The sequence below is a fragment of the Alosa pseudoharengus genome, unplaced genomic scaffold, assembly GCF_046254945.1.
Source record: "Alosa pseudoharengus isolate Yale_2024_CS ecotype anadromous, Long Island Sound unplaced genomic scaffold, YU_APseudo_1.1 YU_APseudo_1.1_scf_8, whole genome shotgun sequence".
Classification (NCBI taxonomy): domain Eukaryota; kingdom Metazoa; phylum Chordata; class Actinopteri; order Clupeiformes; family Clupeidae; genus Alosa; species Alosa pseudoharengus.
In genome coordinates, this window is record NW_027468870.1 from 3686302 (window position 1) to 3706301 (window position 20000).

At 44.2% G+C, this 20000-nt stretch overlaps 1 protein-coding gene across 1 annotated transcript in view; it reads right to left on the reverse strand.

Moving 5' to 3' along the window:
• The window catches only part of pcxa (pyruvate carboxylase a), a gene marked incomplete at its 5' end in the record, with an annotated part of 170382 nt that overhangs the window by 126972 nt on the left and 23410 nt on the right, over nt 1-20000 (reverse strand).

Below are 20000 nucleotides of genomic sequence, written 5' to 3' on the forward strand. Positions count from 1 at the left end.
TTATTACACTTTCTAACTTTAGAGGAGAAAAGGTTTAAATAGGAAAATTACCGGAAATCGTAGTCACTTTTAAACGTGATGCTAGCAGGAGAGATGCTAATGGTCTAATACGATTCAATGATCTATGCTAGGCTGGAGCTAAAAGTGGTATCGCCAGACTCAGAGAACGGCTGGATGAACTGGAGAAAGGTAAAAATCAATTGCTTAACTCAAGGGGAGGTGAAAAATGAGTAATTCCCCAAATGGTGGAATATCCCTTTAACAGTATACTGTACTCATCCTGCACGTTGGTGTTTAATGCTTCTTTTGCACTTCTGGTTGGATGTCAACTGCATTTCATTGGTTCTGTACCTGTACTCTGCTAAATGACAATAAAGTTGAATCTAATCTACTGACAGACACTTGAGACACACAGACACACAGTGAAAAACACACTTACACACACACAACTCCCTCCCTCACTCCCTGAAGGAGTAGAGCTCAGCAGAACCACTGGATTTATTTGATCTTATGAGAGGTTGAAAAAAATCAAACTTCACCCTGCATGACCTTATTTACATATAGTGCGTGTGTGTGTGTGTGAGTGAGAGCGAGAAAGTGCTGTACTCTGCGCACACACACACACACACACACACACACACACACACACACACACACACACACACAGAGCAGTTGGTGTGATGAGCAGGAAGATTCCCAGTGCACTTTGCAAACATCACAGATGTAATGAACGGGTTGGAGTGGCAGTTGGCAGTCTTCACACAACCCCAGAAATAGAGCCCTCTTCCTACACTCTTCTCACTTCCAACACACACACACACACAGAAATAGAGCCCTCTTCCTACACTCTTCTCACTTCTAACACACACACACACACACACACACACACACACACAGAAATAGAGCCCTCTTCCTACACTCTTCTCACTTCCAACACACACACACACACACACACACACACACACAGAAATAGAGCCCTCTTTCTACACTCTAGTCTGTCACACACACACACACACACACACACAGAAATAGAGCCCTCTTTCTACACTCTAGTCTGTCACACACACACACACACACACACACTTGTCCGCCCCACCTCCCTCAGTCTGTAGTCTTCTTCTCCAACTCCCTCTCTCTCCGTCTTTACCCCCCCCCCCCTTCATCTGGCTGTGAGGGTATTAGAACCCTACGCACTCATCAAGGGAACTTCATCTGGCTGTGAGGGTATTAGAACCCTACGCACTCATCAAGGGAACTTCATCTGGCTGTGAGGGTGATTCCCACCCCCGGTAATGGAGAATAGGAAGGGACTAGTTTCAGAAAGGCCCTCTCTCTCTCTCCATCCCTCTCTCTCTCCATCCCTCTCTCTGCATCCCTCTGTCTCTCTCTCTCTTTTCATCCCTCTCTCTCTTCATCCCTCTCTCTCTCCATCCCTCTCTCTCTCCCCCTCATTCTTTCTCCAGGTCCCGGTCCAAATCCCCCCTGACCCACAATCCAATCTGTTTCAGGGCCAATCAGATTAATCCATCATCTAATCTCCACACATGATTGGTGGCCATGCCTTCCAGCTCAGCAGCTGATTGGCTGATGGGGACAAACGTGGGCGTGACTCGTGACCAGGTGTGCCCAGGCTGATGGATGTGTGCTCTCCTCCCATATATCATCACTACCGTACGCCAACCCCGACACACACACACACACACACACACACACAGGATACGGCCCCACCAGAAATGACAGAGGCACGAAAGGGTACATGCTCTCTCTCTCGCACACGCACACGCACACGCACACGCACACGCACACGCACGCACACGCACACGCACACGCACACGCACGCACGCACACGCACACGCACACGCACACGCACACACACACACACACACACACACGAGGCACAAAAACAGAAATGCAGACAAAGGAGAGATCACAAACACAAACTTGAGGTGTGTGTGTGTGTGTGTGCGTGTGTGTGTGTGTGCACTGCCTGCAAACACATTAATGATGAGGTACTGGAGAGAAGGATCTAAAAGTTTAGGAGAATAATCAACTTCACACAGCCCAGGGGCAGTTAAAGCACTAAAGCACTCTCATTTCATTTCCAATATGAGAACAGAAACTTTGAGGCAGCAGTGTGTGTGTGTGTGTGTGTGTGTGTCAGCTAAACTGCGGGTGATTTTCATTGTGTGTCTTGTGTGAGTGTCATGTGAGTGAAAATAAGAATGATGTATGACTGAAAGAAAGTGTGTGTGTGTGTGTGTGTGTGTGTCAGGCACGGCTTTATGGGTGGGCCTGACTGGCCTAGGCCCGCCCACTTTTCAACAGGCCACCCAAAACAATTAATATATTTTAATTTTGTTAAGAATTTTTAAAAATCGGCAAATAATCTCATCATTTGTGCTAAAATAGTTGAAATGTTTAGTTTTCAAAACAATGTTTAAAATACTGGTTATGTCTATTTTGATGCAAGTTCAGCAGACAGTGCCAGAGACATGGTTCTGGATCGGCGTAGCCATCTTGCCAGATTTGCATTAATGGGCTGTTGTAATGGGCATCTTCACGGATTCGTTGGCGGTAGCCTATTGTATTAGTTATTACCTCGTAGTAGCATAAGCTACATTTGAATGCATCTTCTCTGTATAAGCCAAAGAAAGAAATAATGTATGACATTTTAGGCCTGATGGGGGTGATTGATCTTTATGAGCTCTTTTGGAGCATATTTTACATGACAGATGACCAAGTTCTGTGCCTGAGCAGGGGCATCGCCAGCTGATTTTGCTTTGAGGCTTCAGCCCCGAATGTGCTGTATTTTGCAAAGTTGACTAACAAATATGAAACCATTATTCCGATCGTGCATTGAAACTTTGAGATGAGGTGGACCGATTTATCATAAACATGCAAGCAGGACACGGGTGTCTTCTCACTCTCCTTCATGCAGCAGATCTAGTTTGAACGTTACCTTACCCGAAAACATCATTTAGAACGTAGGCTACTTAGAGAGTGCGTGCGCGAGGTTGGGCATGTCATTGTTTGCTCTTCCTATTTGGTATAAGAAGGTTACAAGGAAATCATGGGGGCAATAAGGACAATGAGGTGGTAGAGTTACGCTGTTCTCGTCATTTAGGCTAGCCTACAAGTTCAGCTTTGTTATTAGCTTCCCCTGCAGTCACTAGTCTACAGTTTGAAGCTGGCCAAACTTTGCCTTTGTAGAATCGAATTAGTAAGTCTTCAATGATTCGTTCTCCTTAAGCTAAACATAACATGAACTATATGATGGATCTTGCTATTTAAAAGCCACTGAGTCTGGTAGGTGGCTATAGGCTATAGTTCATTTCTAGCAAACAGAAATGTAAAGATAGCAACAGGTCATTACATCCCTTAATTGTCAAAATATTATTGTCCATAATATTTAAAGAATGTGGCGGAAATGAGGCTTGAGTCGGTGGATTAATTTATGAAAAGTGTGCAGCAAGGGCAGGCAAAATGGGAATTGTCAGATCTGTTTAGACTACAGTATGGGCTAAGCCCCGAATGTTTTCAACTGCAAGCAATGGCCCTGATAGAAATTGCCGGGCAGTGTTTATCTGTATTGTTGAAAACTTTTAAACAATTAAACATAATTGTGAAATATTCGGCTTCATGTTACACGAGCAGAACTAACTCTGTTTTGGGGAAATAATTAGACTCCTGACCACTTTTACAGTCTATAGGCCTATTAGAGATATGCGCTAAAGAACAGCCATGGTGCGTACTGCGCTATGGAGATTCCAAAGCGCTCTTTGGTCAGAACCGGAGAGTGATCGCAGATAGGTCTGTCCTATGCACCCAAACTTTCTACAATGCAGAAAAATATATATAAAGAGAATCAAACTATTCAAATCTCTATTATGTAAGCACAGATAATATAACAGTGTATTAGTCAGTCATATTTATTAGGTTAAACTGTGATTTCGCAACGTTTTTAATTTAAGGCCCACCCACAATTGGTCTGGCATCCAAATCCAAAACTGGAATCCTGGAGTGTGTGAGTGTGTGTAAGTGTAAGAGTGAGTGTGTGTGTGTGTGTGTGTGTGTGTGTGTGTGTGTGTGTATGTCAGGCACGGCGTTATGGGTCCAGAGGCTCAGGAAAGAGGTTTGGAGCCAATGGTAAAAAGGGAGGGGAATATTTGGCTTCATGAGGGACACCTATTATTTAGAGCACAACGTGTTTTGATCGTTATCTGAGTGTGTGTGTGTGTGTGTGTGTGATCGTTATCTGAGTGCTCCCACATTGGAAAATGCTAATTAGATCACAGAGATATATATACTGTGCTCCCGCGCACGCTCACTCACACTCCTATCTGCGAATTATGCAATCAGTTAGGTGTCCCCATTGCCACCAAACAGACCTTGTCATAATACATCCATTCCATTTCCTCTCTCACAGACCACACACACACACACACACACACACACACACACACACACACACACACACACACACACACACACACACACACACACACACACACACACACACACACACACACACACACACACACACACACACACACACACACACACACACACACACACACACACACACACACACACACACACACACACACACCATGCTCATTAGTTTCGTCAACTTTAGCATGGGTGTACTTGCACAGCACTGTATATGGTTTAATAAGAGCCCATCTCATTTGCAACAAATAGACAACCCCTTACAGTGGGCAACAAATAGACTAACCCTTAAAGTGGGCAACAAACCCTTAAAGTGGGCAACAAATAGACTAACCCTTAAAGTGGGCAACAAACCCTTAAAGTGGGCAACAAACCCTTAAAGTGGGCAACAAATAGACAGACGAGACGAGTCAAGGCAGACTAAACTTCAAGCTGAACGTCCTGTCAGACTGCATCAACTGCCTATTGCACTTCACAGGGAAGCGCGCACACACACACACACACACACACACACACACACACACACACATACACACACACACACACACACACACACACATCACACACTACTTACTGATTTCAGGCATTTAGTGCCCTCCTGTTAAGCACCTTCTATTACAGTTGTGGTATGAAATATGCTAAATAAATAAAGACGAGCAGATTGACTGAATGAAAACACATCAAAAATGCTAGCCTACATAGATGCTGAAAACAGGCTCATATTAGATCACACACACGCACACTGTAGCCTAGATACTGGGAGCAGACTTGACACCCCATAGGTTGTCTGATGCCAGTATGAGATTATATTCACTTCAAAACACATCTCCTCATGCATAATTTGGCACGCACAAAGCATAGCCTATATTCCCATCTCAGACTTCAACATCAAGGTTGTACCATATACGCACACACACAGGAGTGGTGTTGCTCTCCCATATACGCGCACACACACAGGAGTGGTGTTGCTCTCCCATATACGCGCACACACACAGGAGTGGTGTTGCTCTCCTATATGCGCGCACACACACACACACACACACACACACACACACACACACACACACACACACACACACACACACACACACACACACACACACACACACACACACACACACACACACACACACACACACACACACACACACACACACACAGGAGTGGTGTTGTGACGGCGAGGAAGAAATGATGCAAAGAGAACAAGAGAACAGGGAGTGTGTGTGTGTGTGTGTGTGTGTGGGGAGAGAGAGAAGGGAGGGCAGGAATAAGGGATGACGGACAAAAGAGGAGAGGAGAGAGGGAGCAAAGACTGCAGTGCAGAAAACAAACTCAAACGAGAGGAGAGATGACATCACAGCTGTCTGTGTCTGTGTGAGAGAGAGAAAGAGAGATTATTAGAGAGAAAGGAGGGATCGAGAGAGAGGGATAGATGAGAGAGAGAGAACAGAAGAGTGGTGTAAATATCCCTCCCTCTCTCTATCCCCTCTAAAGATAGAGAGAGAGAGGGATAGAAAGAGAGAGAGAACAGAAGAGTGGTGTGAATATCTTTAGTTGCGTGTGAGAAATTTGAGGGGGAGAAAAGGGTGTGAGTTATGTATAAGAGGTTTGGTGAGAGAAATTTGGGGCTTGGAAGTGTGTGTGTGCGTGTGTGTGTGTGTGTGTGTGTGTTTCAGCTCACTAATATATTCAATCTGATTTCCAATTCCATTTTAATTGCTACAGTGAGGCAGAAGACATTTCAGAAGAAAGAGAGTGCTTCTTGCACACACACACACACAGTCAGAGCCTACATAATGCTCCCCTTCCAACATACACACACACACACTCTCAGTCTCAGCATGTCTTGATCTCACACACATACACACACACACACACACACACACACGTCTGCCTCATTATCCCCCCATGACAGGAGGAAGGCGGCTGTCTGGTAGCAGTTGGGACTCAGTAGAAGAGTTAGCTGAAGTGTGTGTGTGTGTGTGCGTGCGTGCATACGTACAGGTAAATGCTTGTGTTTTCAGGCCTGCACTTTATTTGTTGCCTTCTATTTAACCTCTCTCTCTCATCACAGCAGGACTGGGGCAGCATCCAGCTGAACTTAGTTAAAGGGCACAATACAGGGCAGCCTGAATTAACTCTGTGTGTGGTGTGGTGTGGTGTGTGTGTGTGTGTGTGTGTGTCTGTGTGTGTGTGTGTGTGTGTGTGTGTGTCTGTGTATTTCCACTGCATTATTATTCATTAACCTCTCTTTAATCACAGCAGGGCATGGGACTAAATGAGCAGTATCCAGCTTAACTTAGTTAGAGAGAAGCCATAAAGCACGGCAGCTCTGTGTGTGTGTGTGTACATAAAACATAAAACAAACAGACACCAAACAACACTGGACTGGACTCAAAATGCAGGGAAAGTTGGCATGCCTACACTTTGTCGACCACTCTCTCACACTCCATGTTTACAAATGCCGCTGCAACCTTGCACAAATGCCGCTACAACCTTGCACTATGGTACCCTGCAATCCACCATCCACACTGTATAATGCACTCAGACTCTGACCATCACCTTGAATCAGTTGCCCATATTGTTAATGGCTGTACTATGTACAAAGGACTTTATACTGCACGCCATGACCGAATTGTTTACCTTATTGCTAGCACTGTTAAGGATGTACTTCCAGATAATGTGACTATGTACAAACACTCGCGTATTATGCCAGAATGGTTTAACAGCTCCACTGATGTGTTTTGTAACATCCCTAACACCCCTGATGTTGTGTTTTTAGACCGAGACAGAAGGGAAGTACTTATACTTGAAATAGGATGTGTGTACGATCTCTACATGGACATGGCTTTTAATGACAAAATCATGAAGTACCAACCCATACGGACAAAACTATGTGACCTAGGCTATCAGTGCAAGCTAGTGATGTTGATCTTTGGCAGCTTGGGGCATGTCCACAATCTTGTTTTCAGTGGGTTAAGGCTGGCAGGGCTCTCCAGCAGAAAAACAAAACAGCTAGCAAAGTTTTGCTCCATATCTGCAGTTATAGGCAGCCTTGCAGCATGGCGCAGGAGATGTTTTTTGTACCCCTGAATATCATTGAGTGACAAAGCCCTATCTTATCTCTTGAAATATTTGAATCCTGTCTGTTGTAATATGATTTGTGGATTTAAATAAAGAATTAAAATGTGTGTGTGTGTGTGTGCGTGCGTGTGTGTGTGTGTGTGTGTGTGTGTGTGTGTGTAGGACAGTTCGAGAAGGTCAGCCGGTTAAAGCCTTCCTACTATAGACTCTGGATATCAGATAACAGCCAGCGGTGTGTGTGTGTGTGTGTGTGTGTGTGTGTGTGCGTGTGTGCGTGTGTGCGTGTGTGTGTGTGTGTGTATGTGTGTGGGAGTGTGTGTGTGTGGGTGTGTGTGGGCCACAGCAAGTATAGAAATCACACCAATGCAGCATCTTCAAAAATATACAATATTGAGAGTAGGCTAGTGTGTGTGTGAGTGAAAGTAGGCTAGCCTATGTCAGCAAAAGGTTAAAGTCCTTTGAATTTGAATGTGAGTGTAGCCCATTTGAGGCTACATAACAAGAACTCAGTGATGGAGCAGGTGTGTGTGACATGCCATGCTGATGACGACGATGATGATGATGACTTATTTCATTGTAGTAATAAATGTAATGATGACATAAAGTAAGGCTGTCGCCCACTGCTATAATCACAATAACAAATAGCGCAACATAAGCACACACACACACACACGCGCGCACGCACGCGCACACACACACACACACACACACACACACACACACACTAGGGATCGACCGATATATCGGCCGGCCGATATATCGGCCGGCTGATATATCGGGCCGATATTTGCGTTTTTTACATGTATTGGCATCGGCCGATAAGCGCCTGCGTTCGCCGATAGTTTTTTCCCCCGCATTATTTACATACAGGCGTCCACAGGCAGCTCTGTGTTGCTGGAGACGCTGCAAGACTGCCCCTCCCCCATGAACAGATAGCTGAAAGCCTGCTCTTCAAGACAACAGTAAACTTTAAACTTTCAAAGCATCTTTTAACTGTTTGACTTAGCTTAAATATTGCCATACACTTTGAAGGTGGAAGCAAGTTTGTGGGTCCAAGTGGAAAATGCGAATGATATAGGTAGCCTACTTTATTTAATGCTAATGCCTCGTTTATAAAACTGCTTGCCATTGTATTTAGGTAGCTGCAAATAGCTAAGTTGTAGGCTAGGCTATCCATATGCATGCGGTAGCTAGCTGTTACAAACACTGATCATATGATTAATGCCAACGTTGTTCCGTGGTATTTGTGGGAGTTTTATTCAGCGACCACCTGGCTGAGTGTTGGACGCGTGTGGTGTGTGTGTGTGTCTCCCTCCCTGAATGCCCCTCTTCTATAAGACTGCTTGCCATTGTATTTAGGGAGCTGCACTAAGTTGTAGGCTATCCGTTTGCATGGGGTAGCGGTAGCTGTTACGAACACTGGTCAATCATATGATTAAGTAATGCTGACGTTGTTCCGTGGTATTTGTGGGAGTTTTATTCAGCGACCACCTGGCTGAGTTTTGGACGCGTGTGGTGTGTGCGTCTCCCTCCCCCTCTCCCTTCGAGCGGGCGGAGTTGCCATCGCAGTGATATCAGAGCTTTAATGAGAGACGTGTTATATGTAGTTGAATATTAATTCGTGTTAACGTTTATCATGTACCAGACATACCGTGTATGCCTTACTTGTTTAGAGCCGTTTGCTAACGTTATCATTATCAATCCAGTTCAATGGTGGTTCGTCAGCTACCAAACAGAAGTTTGTGTGTGCGTCTGTCTGTCTCACTCAGTGGGACACACGCATCACAGCGATATGAGAGTGCTGCGCTACCTGAAGGAGAGATTTTAAAACTGAGAGATATGTTTATATAGGCTACCTTTTGACCTTGATGCCGTTTAGAACAGAAACATTTGACACCACGTTATTTTCCTCTGCTGATTTATGTTCTGTGGTTGACATCTGGCAGCTTTTTTTAGAAAAATATAGACATAGAAAAATTGAAACCATGCAGTCTTAAATTACAAATCAAGCACTTTATTTCAATAGCTAATTTTCAGGCTTATTGTTTTCTTAAATTATTTAAATGTGTTGACAAAGGACATTTTGTGATGACCTGAATTATGTCTTATAGTATGTCAGCAAGCAATGCGTCATCAAGGCTGTGTTGTAAGATGTTGATGAAAGCATTTTGCACAGTTAACCCTTAGAACCCTAAGCTGTTTTTAGGGCATTTTCACTACCTTTATTCATAAGGATTTATTCTGGTCATTGTAAGTGCCACACACATATATTATATATTGTTTTTTTCAGGAGAGTCTAGGCTATTCAGATCTGTATTTCATGTATTAATACTAGCATTGATTTTATTTAGATTTTTAAAGAATTAAAATATAAAAAGTGTATTATAAAAATTCTTATATTTCGACATGTATCTCACCACAGCAAGCTCACAGCTCTACATGCATTTCATGTGTGTGTAGGGCAGACTGTCCTGAATCGGGCAATATAATTGCCATGTTGGAGGGATACTCTGGGGCTGAGCAATTTACAGAAATATTTGCTGTGTGATTTACGGAAATAAATGCCATTTTTTATTTAGTGATGAAAAATGACCTTTCTGCGCTCCAAATCTGTGACACGAACTGATCTGACCTGACTTGACCCGAGGTTGCGTGTTAGCCTGCGTGCCTGTGTGTATGCAGTCATAATAATTCTCAACTTTTTACTGCATTGCCATGAACAAAGTAAAGGCAAAAAAGGTGTTTATTTGTTGAACAAATTGGGATGCAATGTGAGCCTTGAATTGGATGCCATGCAGGAATTTGCTAGGACCTCAAAACCTGAATATGAACTTGCTTTGCTATAGAGAAACACATGATAGCATTGGATAATAAACATGCTTTGCCACAAGAACAGACAAAAACATGGGGTAAGTCCAGCTATATGAAGTTATTATTTTGCTGTCACTTCGTCTGTTTTATAACCCAGAAGCATGTACTTGGTATCAAATGATAGCTCTGAGTCTCCTCTTTCATCTGACATGCGTGGCATATCTATGCGATCACGGGTCCGCGAGTAATTCAAACGAGAGTAATGAGTGTGCAGTGTTGGTTTGTGTACATGACGTTATTATTTTGCAGTCACTTCGTCTGGTTTTATAAGCCCGAAGGATTGATAAACATGGTACCAATGGATAGCCCTGTGCCCCCTCTTTCATCTGATATGCTTGCCATATCGATGCGATCACGGGTTTTTGCGAGTAATTCAAACTAGAGTAATGTGTGTGCAGGTGAACGCAGAGAAGTATAGACTGTAAATATGATGCAATTTGATTTAATTTCATGATTTTTTTTTATTTTCATACTTGATCGTACAGACAAGTGTGTAGTCTCGTTGGAAAGCCCCACTTCTGCTCTGTCGTGCAATAAAGGTTTCATCTCGCTGCGATGAACCGTTCCGGAGCAATGTAACAGAGAAGAAAGGGTGTGTTTTTTGACGCACTTTGCGTCAATCGGGTTCTAAGGGTTAACCATATTCAGTGCACCCATCCATAAGTTCAATGTTCCTTTTTTAAATTGAGACTTATAACATTTGTTATCATTTGTGTAATTATGTGTCATTTGTATGATGTAAATTGAGGGAGCAAAATAAAAGCAGTATCGGCTCCAAATATCGGCAGCCTGTATCGGTCATCGGCTTAGGCTGATGGAAAAAAATCGGTATCGGTATGGGCACTAAAAAATCCATATCGGTCGATCCCTAACACACACCTGCACGCACCCAGCTCTAACACAAGGGCTCTAACGACATGAGCTTCGCTGCCCTGGTCTCCTCCTGTGGGGACAAAAGGCCTCTGAACAAACAAAACATGAAATAAAGAAATAAAGAAATAAAGCTGCCAATTACCAGAAGCACTGCACTTTAAAAACAACAACACAACAACAACTTGTAGCAATTAATTACCAGGTGTGTGTGGCTGCCTCTCCTTCTCCCGCGCGCACAAGATTCTTATTTATACACACAAACAACTCTAAACAAACACAACTTGTGCACTGTCTGCCTTACACACAGGTTTTCTCGCTCACACACACACATGTTCCCCGTTCAGAGCACAGAACCCTGGATCATGCTTCTGAGACGTTCCCCCGTTCAGAGCACAGAACCCTGGATCATGCTTCTGAGACGTTCCCCGTTCAGAGCACAGAACCCTGGATCATGCTTCTGAGACGTTCCCCGTTCAGAGCACAGAACCCTGGATCATGCTTCTGAGACGTTCCCCCGTTCAGAGCACAGAACCCTGGATCATGCTTCTGAGACGTTCCCCCGTTCAGAGCACAGAACCCTGGATCATGCTTCTGAGACGTTCCCCCGTTCAGAGCACAGAACCCTGGATCATGCTTCTGAGACGTTCCCCAGTTCAGAGCACAGAACCCTGGATCATGCTTCTGAGACGTTGATGGAATATTCTAGTGCTGAGCCCAATGGAGGCATCTCATAGTGCTGTTAAACATATCAGGACCAAGAGGACTGGACACAGCAGCACAATGGAGGCATCTCATAGTGCTGTTAGAGGACTGGTGTGTGTGTGTGCGTGTGTGCGTGCGTGCGTGAGTGTGTGCGCGTGTTGGGGGGAGTCCGTCTGCATGTGTGGGTGTCTGTTGTGTGTGTCTGTGTGCCTGTCTGTGTCTGTGTGGGTGTCTGTTGTGTGTGTCTGTGTGCCTGTCTGTGTCTGTGTGGGTGTCTGTTGTGTGTGTCTGTGTGCCTGTCTGTGTCTGTGTGGGTGTCTGTTTTGTGTGTCTGTGTGCCTGTCTGTGTGTGTGGGTGTCTGTTGTGTGTGTCTGTGTGCCTGTCTGTGTGGGTGCATCGAAGTATCGAAAACGCAATTCTTGACTTGGTATCGGTATCGAAGCAATAATTTTGGTATCGTGACAACACTAGTCCGTCTGTGTGTGTGGGTGTTAAGTGTGTGTGTGTGTGTGTGTGTGTGTGTCTCTGTCTATGTGTGTCTGTGTGGTGTGGTGTGGTGTGGTGTGTGTGGCAGTATGGAAACCCAGGGACAACGATTGAGGATAGGGGGTGAAAGTATATTTCTATTAAACGTGTGAGACGTGCTAGAGAGCCATACATGGATAGCTGTCAGGAGCTAAGTGGTAGGAGGGTTGTAACGTGTGTGTGTGTGTGACGTGTGCAAGAGAGAAAGATATCACCAGATAGGATACAAAAACATGAAGAGAAAGGGAGAGAGAGAAAGAGGGTGAGAGAGAGGGAGAGAGGAAGAGAGAGAGGAGAGAGAGAGAGAGGGAGAGGGGGAGAAAGAATGGAGAGAGAGAGGGAGAGAGAGGAAGAGAAGGAGAGCGAGAAGGAGAGAGAGAGGGAGAGGAGAGAAAGATGATGCAGTTTGATGATCGCTTAGCAATTGAGTCACCTTGCACAAATCACCCAATTTCACAAGATGCAAGAGCATTAATGCTGATCTGATATGATGAGAAGAGAGAGAGAGAGTGAGCGAGAAAAGAGAGAAAGAAAGAAAGAAAGAAAGAAAGGAGAGAAAGTTGGGGAGGAAGCAAGGAAGGGAGAAAGGGTAAAAGATTCAGAGGAGAAAATAAGCAAGTTGGTGACTGCTCTCTCTCTCTGTGTGTGTGTGTGTGTGTGTGTGTGTCAGGTGTTACGTGCAGGCAAGAGCACTGATATGGGTATGGCCGCTGTGACGGCTTCAATTTCACACGACACACACATCCATAATGAATGAACCGCCGCTCTCTCTCTCACACACACACCGACACGCACATCCATAATGAATGAACCTTCTCTCACACACACACACACACACACACACACACACACACGCGCGCGCACACACGCGCACACACGTGCACACGCGCACACGCACACACCTGTGAAGTCATGGAAATGCAAATACTTGCAACAGCAATGAGAATGAAAGCGATTTCATGTCAATTTTTACACAAGGTCAGGAAATAGTGTTGTGTAATACATAGTGTGTGTGCGTGTGTGTGTGTGTGTTCACTGCGCTCCTGCTGCCTCAGGTGATCCATTTCTCTATCAGCTCAAGTGGCTCCGCAGTGATTGCTGAATATGAAACAGTGACACACACACACACACACACACACACTCACACACACACACACACACAGACCTAACACTCGGACTCCAAACCCTCAAGTCCTCCATCTACGCGTTTCATTTAACAACCTGAGCACACACACCAACAGACGGAAATATTCCCCTGCCACATCTCTCTCTCTCTCGCTCACACACACCCCTGCAACATCTCTCGCTCACACACACACACACACGCCTGCCACATCTTGCTATCTCTGTCTCGTTCACATACACATTTCCCTGCCACATCTTGTTCTCTCGGTCTCTCTCAGACACACACACAGACACACACACACACACACACACACCCCTGCCACATCTTGCTCTCTTTGTCTCTTTCTCTCACACACACACACACACACAGACACACACCATTTTGACATCTTCATCATATTCCCCTGACAGCCCTACAAGCATGTCAGTCAAATATGTGAACACCTCTGATGAGGAATGACAGCTAGACAGAGAAGAAGAGAGAGAGAGAGAGAGAGAGAGAGAGAGAGAGAGAGAGAGAGAGAGAGATGGATGGAGGGATGGAGAGAAATGACAGGGAGGTTTGTCTTTGGCCAGCACCATCCTGATACAGAAGCTTTAATTGTCATTCCATAGTTCACAGCTCGGTACTGTTCCATAGTTCACAGCTCGGTACTGTTCCATAGTTCACAGCTCGGTACTGTTCCATAGTTCACAGCTCGGCACTGTTCCATAGTTCACAGCTCAGTTCTGTTACTAAAGCATCTCAGATCTCTGATTGACAAAATCAGACTCAGACAAAATCAGAATCAGACAAAATCATCAAAATCAGAAAAAATCATCATATCTGCTCAATTACTAATTCAACATCCGGAACTTCCAGCTACAAATAGAGGGAAACTTAACTTGATGTCAGAGTTCAGCTTGATAGACCACGACACACGAACAAACGGTACAGAATCTCAGCTCTTCCACGTGTGGCTTAGACACTCTAATCAACTAACCACCTTCCGCACATCAAATGGGTATTTTGATTACTTTCAGTCTGATATTCGGGCAAATCACAGCACTGAAACAGCTCTTAAGGTTTTCAATGACATACGCCTCAACACAGATTCAGGTAAAACATCAGTCCTAGTGCTACTGGACCTTAGTGCAGCATTTGACACTGTTGATCACAATATTTTACTACACAGACTAGAACACTAGGTTGGATTTACAGGCATAGTTATCAACTGGCTCAAATCATATCTACAAGAAAGGCACTTCTTTGTTGCCATCGGCAACTGTACGTCAACCAGTGTTGCGCGGTCTGCCCGAAATTCAGCGGTCGCCCGCGGATGACCGCGGTTACCCGCGGTTATGAGTCATAAACAAAATATTTTAATGATATTCGGGTCATTTGCGGGCGGGTCAGTTAAAATTAATTAAATATATATTTTCTACAAATAGGCCTACTTAAAATATCACGAGAAGGCTAGTATCAATACAGTAAAGTCAACAGTAAAGAAGCTGAAGACGAGTTAAAATAATAAAGACACCCCTTCAGGAAAAGCGATATAGGCTATGGGAAATATTGGGAAAAGTTCTTAAAGAAGATGACAGTAGACCGTACAAGTTATGGTCTATGTAGGCCTACTTCTTGCGATTTCCATTTTAAAGTATGACAGCCAAAACAGGCAGCCTGCAGGAATAAATGTTATGGCACAGACTACACAGCCATATCTACCGGTATGTATAGGTTCGCGCAAGCATAAAAGTTACCTTAGTTCGTTGTGTTTGTGACTTTAAACAGTGAATGTGCTTTAGTAAAGCTTTGTGCTTCATTCAGCATTATAAACCAGTTCTTACGTTAACGTTTTGACCATCAATGTATCTGTCTTGCCTACCTTGCCTCACCATTTCTGTTTTCGAAAGAAAGATGTATGTCCATGGCCTTCAAATCTTATCCTAGTGTTCTAATCCTTGGTGGTTGCGTGCGTGCTTGCGCTCTTAATCTCATTCTCTCTCCTGCGCAAACATTATGTCCTGCATGCCTACTGCGTGTAGTTCTACTGCATAAAGTTTCGCAAATAAATTAGTTTGTTTTACAGAAATGGCCTACTGTCACACTGCATGCAGCCTATAACCAAAAGCACACATTTTGTAAATAAGCGGGTCGGATCGCGGGTCGGGTATAATTTTGTCCTAATTAATATTCGCGGTCCGAGTTGCGGTCGGGTTGATTAAAATATCGGGCGACCGCGGGCCGCTTGTGACCAAACCCGCGCAACACTGACGTCAACACCAACACCCTTGACCTGTGGTGTTACCCAGGGGTCGATCTTGGGGCCACTATTATTCAACCTCTATATGCTCCCACTTGGACAAATCATTCAAAATAATTAGATTTCATATCATAGCTATGCAGATGACACACAAATTGAATTTCAATCTATCTTTCTAAATGTACTTGATAATGCCAAATGATTATGGTCCCCTTGCATCTCTGTTAGTGTGTTGAGCAAATCAATAACTGGATGTCTCACATTTTCTTCAGCTGAACAAGGAAAAAACTGAAGTAATTATATTTGAAAAACTCAGGGTTGCCACTCTCCCTTGACACAAAATGGTTGAAAGCGAAGGATGCTGTTAAAAATCATGGTGTAATAATTGACAGTGGCCTAAATTTCAACAGCCACATGAAAGCAATAACTAAACCAGCATTTTACCACCTCAAAAATATTGGCAAACTTAGAGGGCTGATGTCAAAACATGATTTAGGAAAAACTCATTCATGCATTTATCTCCAGCAGGGTTGATTACTGCAATGGGCTTTTCACAGGCCTTCCTAAAAAGAATATCAAACAGCTTCAGGTGATACAAAATGCAGCAGCTAGGGTTCTCACAAAAAATAAAAGAACTGACCACATTACTCCAATTCTTTAGTCCCTGCACTGGCTTCCAGTAAGTCACAGAATTGACTTTAAAGCACTACTGCTTTAACTTGATTTATAAACAAGCAGGACCTAAATAGCGATCAGACATTGTGACGGGCCACTAGGCCCTCTACTCATTTGTCTGTTTGTCAACTTGTTTTCAGGTGTGCTCATGACCTAACAAGCTGATGAGCTGCACCTGTTTGCAGGTGTCCAGATAAGAGTAATATCCTTAGCTCACAGCTCAGTACCAGTGTTGCCATAGTCCGCTTATTATAAGCAACTTTGGGCTTGTGTTTTTTTTATGTGGTCGCTTCATTTGGGCTTGCTTCGTAGAATCCACGCAGCGCCTACAGGTACACAGAGGGCATTTTAATCTATGCCTCTACAGAGGGCATTTTAAATCTATGCCTCTACACAGAGGGCATTTTAATCTATGCCTCTACACAGAGGGCATTTTAATCTATGCCTCTACACGTACACATAGAGCATTTGTATCTATGCCTCTACACAGAGAGGAATTTAATCTATGCCTCTACACAGAGGGCATTTTAATATATGCCTCTACACAGAGGGCATTTTAATCTATGCTTCTACATGTACACAGAGGGCATTTTAATCTATGCCTCTACACAGAGGACATTTTAATCTATGCCTCTACACAGAGAGCATTTTAATCTATGCCTCTACACAGAGGGCATTTTAATCTATGCCTCTACACAGAGAGCATTTTAATCTATGCCTCTACACAGAGGGCATTTTAATCTATGCCTCTACACAGAGGGCATTTTAATCTATGCCTCTGCGTCAACTCTGTACTGTAACTGTAGGCTCCTCTAACATGACCGGTGACCGCCCCAGAAATGTAACATCAGGGGTTAGGGGAGTGGATGCTCACTATTTGGTGTTGGGTCGCTTCTTTTGGGCTTATAGAGACCTGCTGCTTGTTTTTCCTCACATGACCATGCAACACTGATCAGTACTGATACTACTGTAAAGGATCTCAGATTTGGAGTTTATATTTAAGTAACACCACAGATGTCATTCCATAGTTCACAGCTCAGTACTGTTACTAAAGCATCTCAGATTTGGAGTTTATATTTCAGTAATATCACAGATGTCATTCCATAGTTCACAGCTCAGTACTGTTGCTAAAGCATCTCAGATTTGGAGTTTATATTTCATCCAACCATTTTACAGCACTGTGTAGGTGTAGTTCTTCAGTACTATGTGTGTTCCCTGGATGTAGTGATCACCATACTCGAGCGCACACCTAGGCAGCAGGCGGCCCACAAACTACTTTAATCTGTCTCACAAACTACTTTAATCTGGCTCACAAACTACTTTAATTTGGCCCGCAAACTACTTTAATTTGGCCCGCAAACTACTTTAATCTGTCTCACAAACTACTTTAATCTGGCCCACAAACTACTTTAATTTGGCCCACAAACTACTTTAATTTGGCCCGCAAACTACTTTAATCTGGCCCACAAACTACTTTAATCTGTCTCACAAACTACTTTAATTTGGCCCGCAAACTACTTTAATCCAGCCCACAAACTACTTTAATCTGTCTCACAAACTACTTTAATTTGGCCCGCAAACTACTTTAATCCAGCCCACAAACTACTTTAATCTGTCTCACAAACTACTTTAATTTGGCCCGCAAACTACTTTAATCTGGCCCACAAACTACTTTAGCCTGGCCCGCAAACTACTTTAATCTGTCTCGCAAACTACTTTAATCCGGCCCGCAAACCACATTAATCTGGCCCGCAAACCACTTTAATTTGGCCGGCACACTAATTTAATCCAGCCCGCAAACTACTTTAATCTGGCCCGCAAACTACTTTAATCTGGCCTGCAAACTACTTTAATCCGGCCCGCAAACTACTTTAATCTGGCCCGCAGCAGTTTTGGGGAAGTGGTGAGTCTAAATATGGCCACACTAGCAGAGACTCTAAACGCCTCACTAGCTAATCTATGGAGGACAGACGGACCAGACCAGAGACGGATCAGGGCCACATCAGGGCCACATCTGCTCCTGTGGTTCCCGCTACTGTGAGCAGAATGGCTTAAAACGGAATGATACAGCCAACTGAATGTGACAGAGAGAGAGAGGGGGTTAAGAGAGGGCGAGTCAGCGAGAGGAAGATGGAAGAAGAAAGATTCCCATGATATATAGCCCGCTGTGCTGTGTGCGTGTTGTTAATCTCAATTTCTTGTGATTTCCTTCATCTCCTGATCTATGAATAATAACTACTCTAGTCAGCACACTCTCTCCATCGCCTGCCCAGTCACGCCTGGAGTCACTCTCCGAAACTGAGAGGGAGAAAGATGGAAAGAGAGAGAGGGAGAGCGAGAAAGAGTGAGAAAGAGCGAGAGAGTGAGAAAGAGTGAGCGAGAGAGAGAGAGAGCTGGAAAGGTTGCTATCCTGTGATGTTGATAATCAGAGACAGTAGCTCAGCAGATGGCCTGCCCAGATTTTCTCTAACTGTAGAGCATCTCTATATGCCATTACAAATGGTACAGACACACGGTGCCATTACAACGACTCCGTACAGACACACGGTGCTATCACAACGACTATTACAGACACACAGTGCTATCACAACGACTATTACAGACACAAGGTGCTATCACAACGACTATTACAGACACACAGTGCCATCACAACAGCTCCTTACAGACACACGGTGCTATCACAACGACTATTACAGACACACGGTGCTATCACAACGACTATTACAGACACACGGTGCTATCACAACGACTCCGTACAGACACACGGTGCTATCACAACGACTATTACAGACACACGGTGCTATCACAATGACTCCGTACAGACACACAGTGCTATCACAATGACACCGTACAGACACACCGTGCTATCACAACGACTATTACAGACACACAGTGCTATCACAACGACTATTACAGACACACGGTGCCATCACAACGACTATTACAGACACACAGTGCCATCACAACAGCTCCTTACAGACACACGGTGCTATCACAACAGCTCCTTACAGACACACGGTGCCATCACAACGACTATTACAGACACACAGTGCTATCACAACAGCTCCTTACAGACACACGGTGCTATCACAATGACTATTACAGACACACGGTGCTATCAAAACGACTATTACAGACACACTGTGCTATTACAACGACTATTACAGACACACGGTGCTATCACAACGACTATTACAGACACACGGTGCTATCACAACGACTCCGTACAGACACACGGTGCTATCACAACGACTATTACAGACACACGGTGCTATCACAACGACTATTACAGACACACGGTGCTATCACAACGACTCCGTACAGACACACGGTGCTATCACAACGACTATTACAGACACACAGTGCCATCACAACGGCTATTACAGACACACGGTGCTATCACAACGGCTATTACAGACACACAGTGCTATCACATTGACTATTACAGA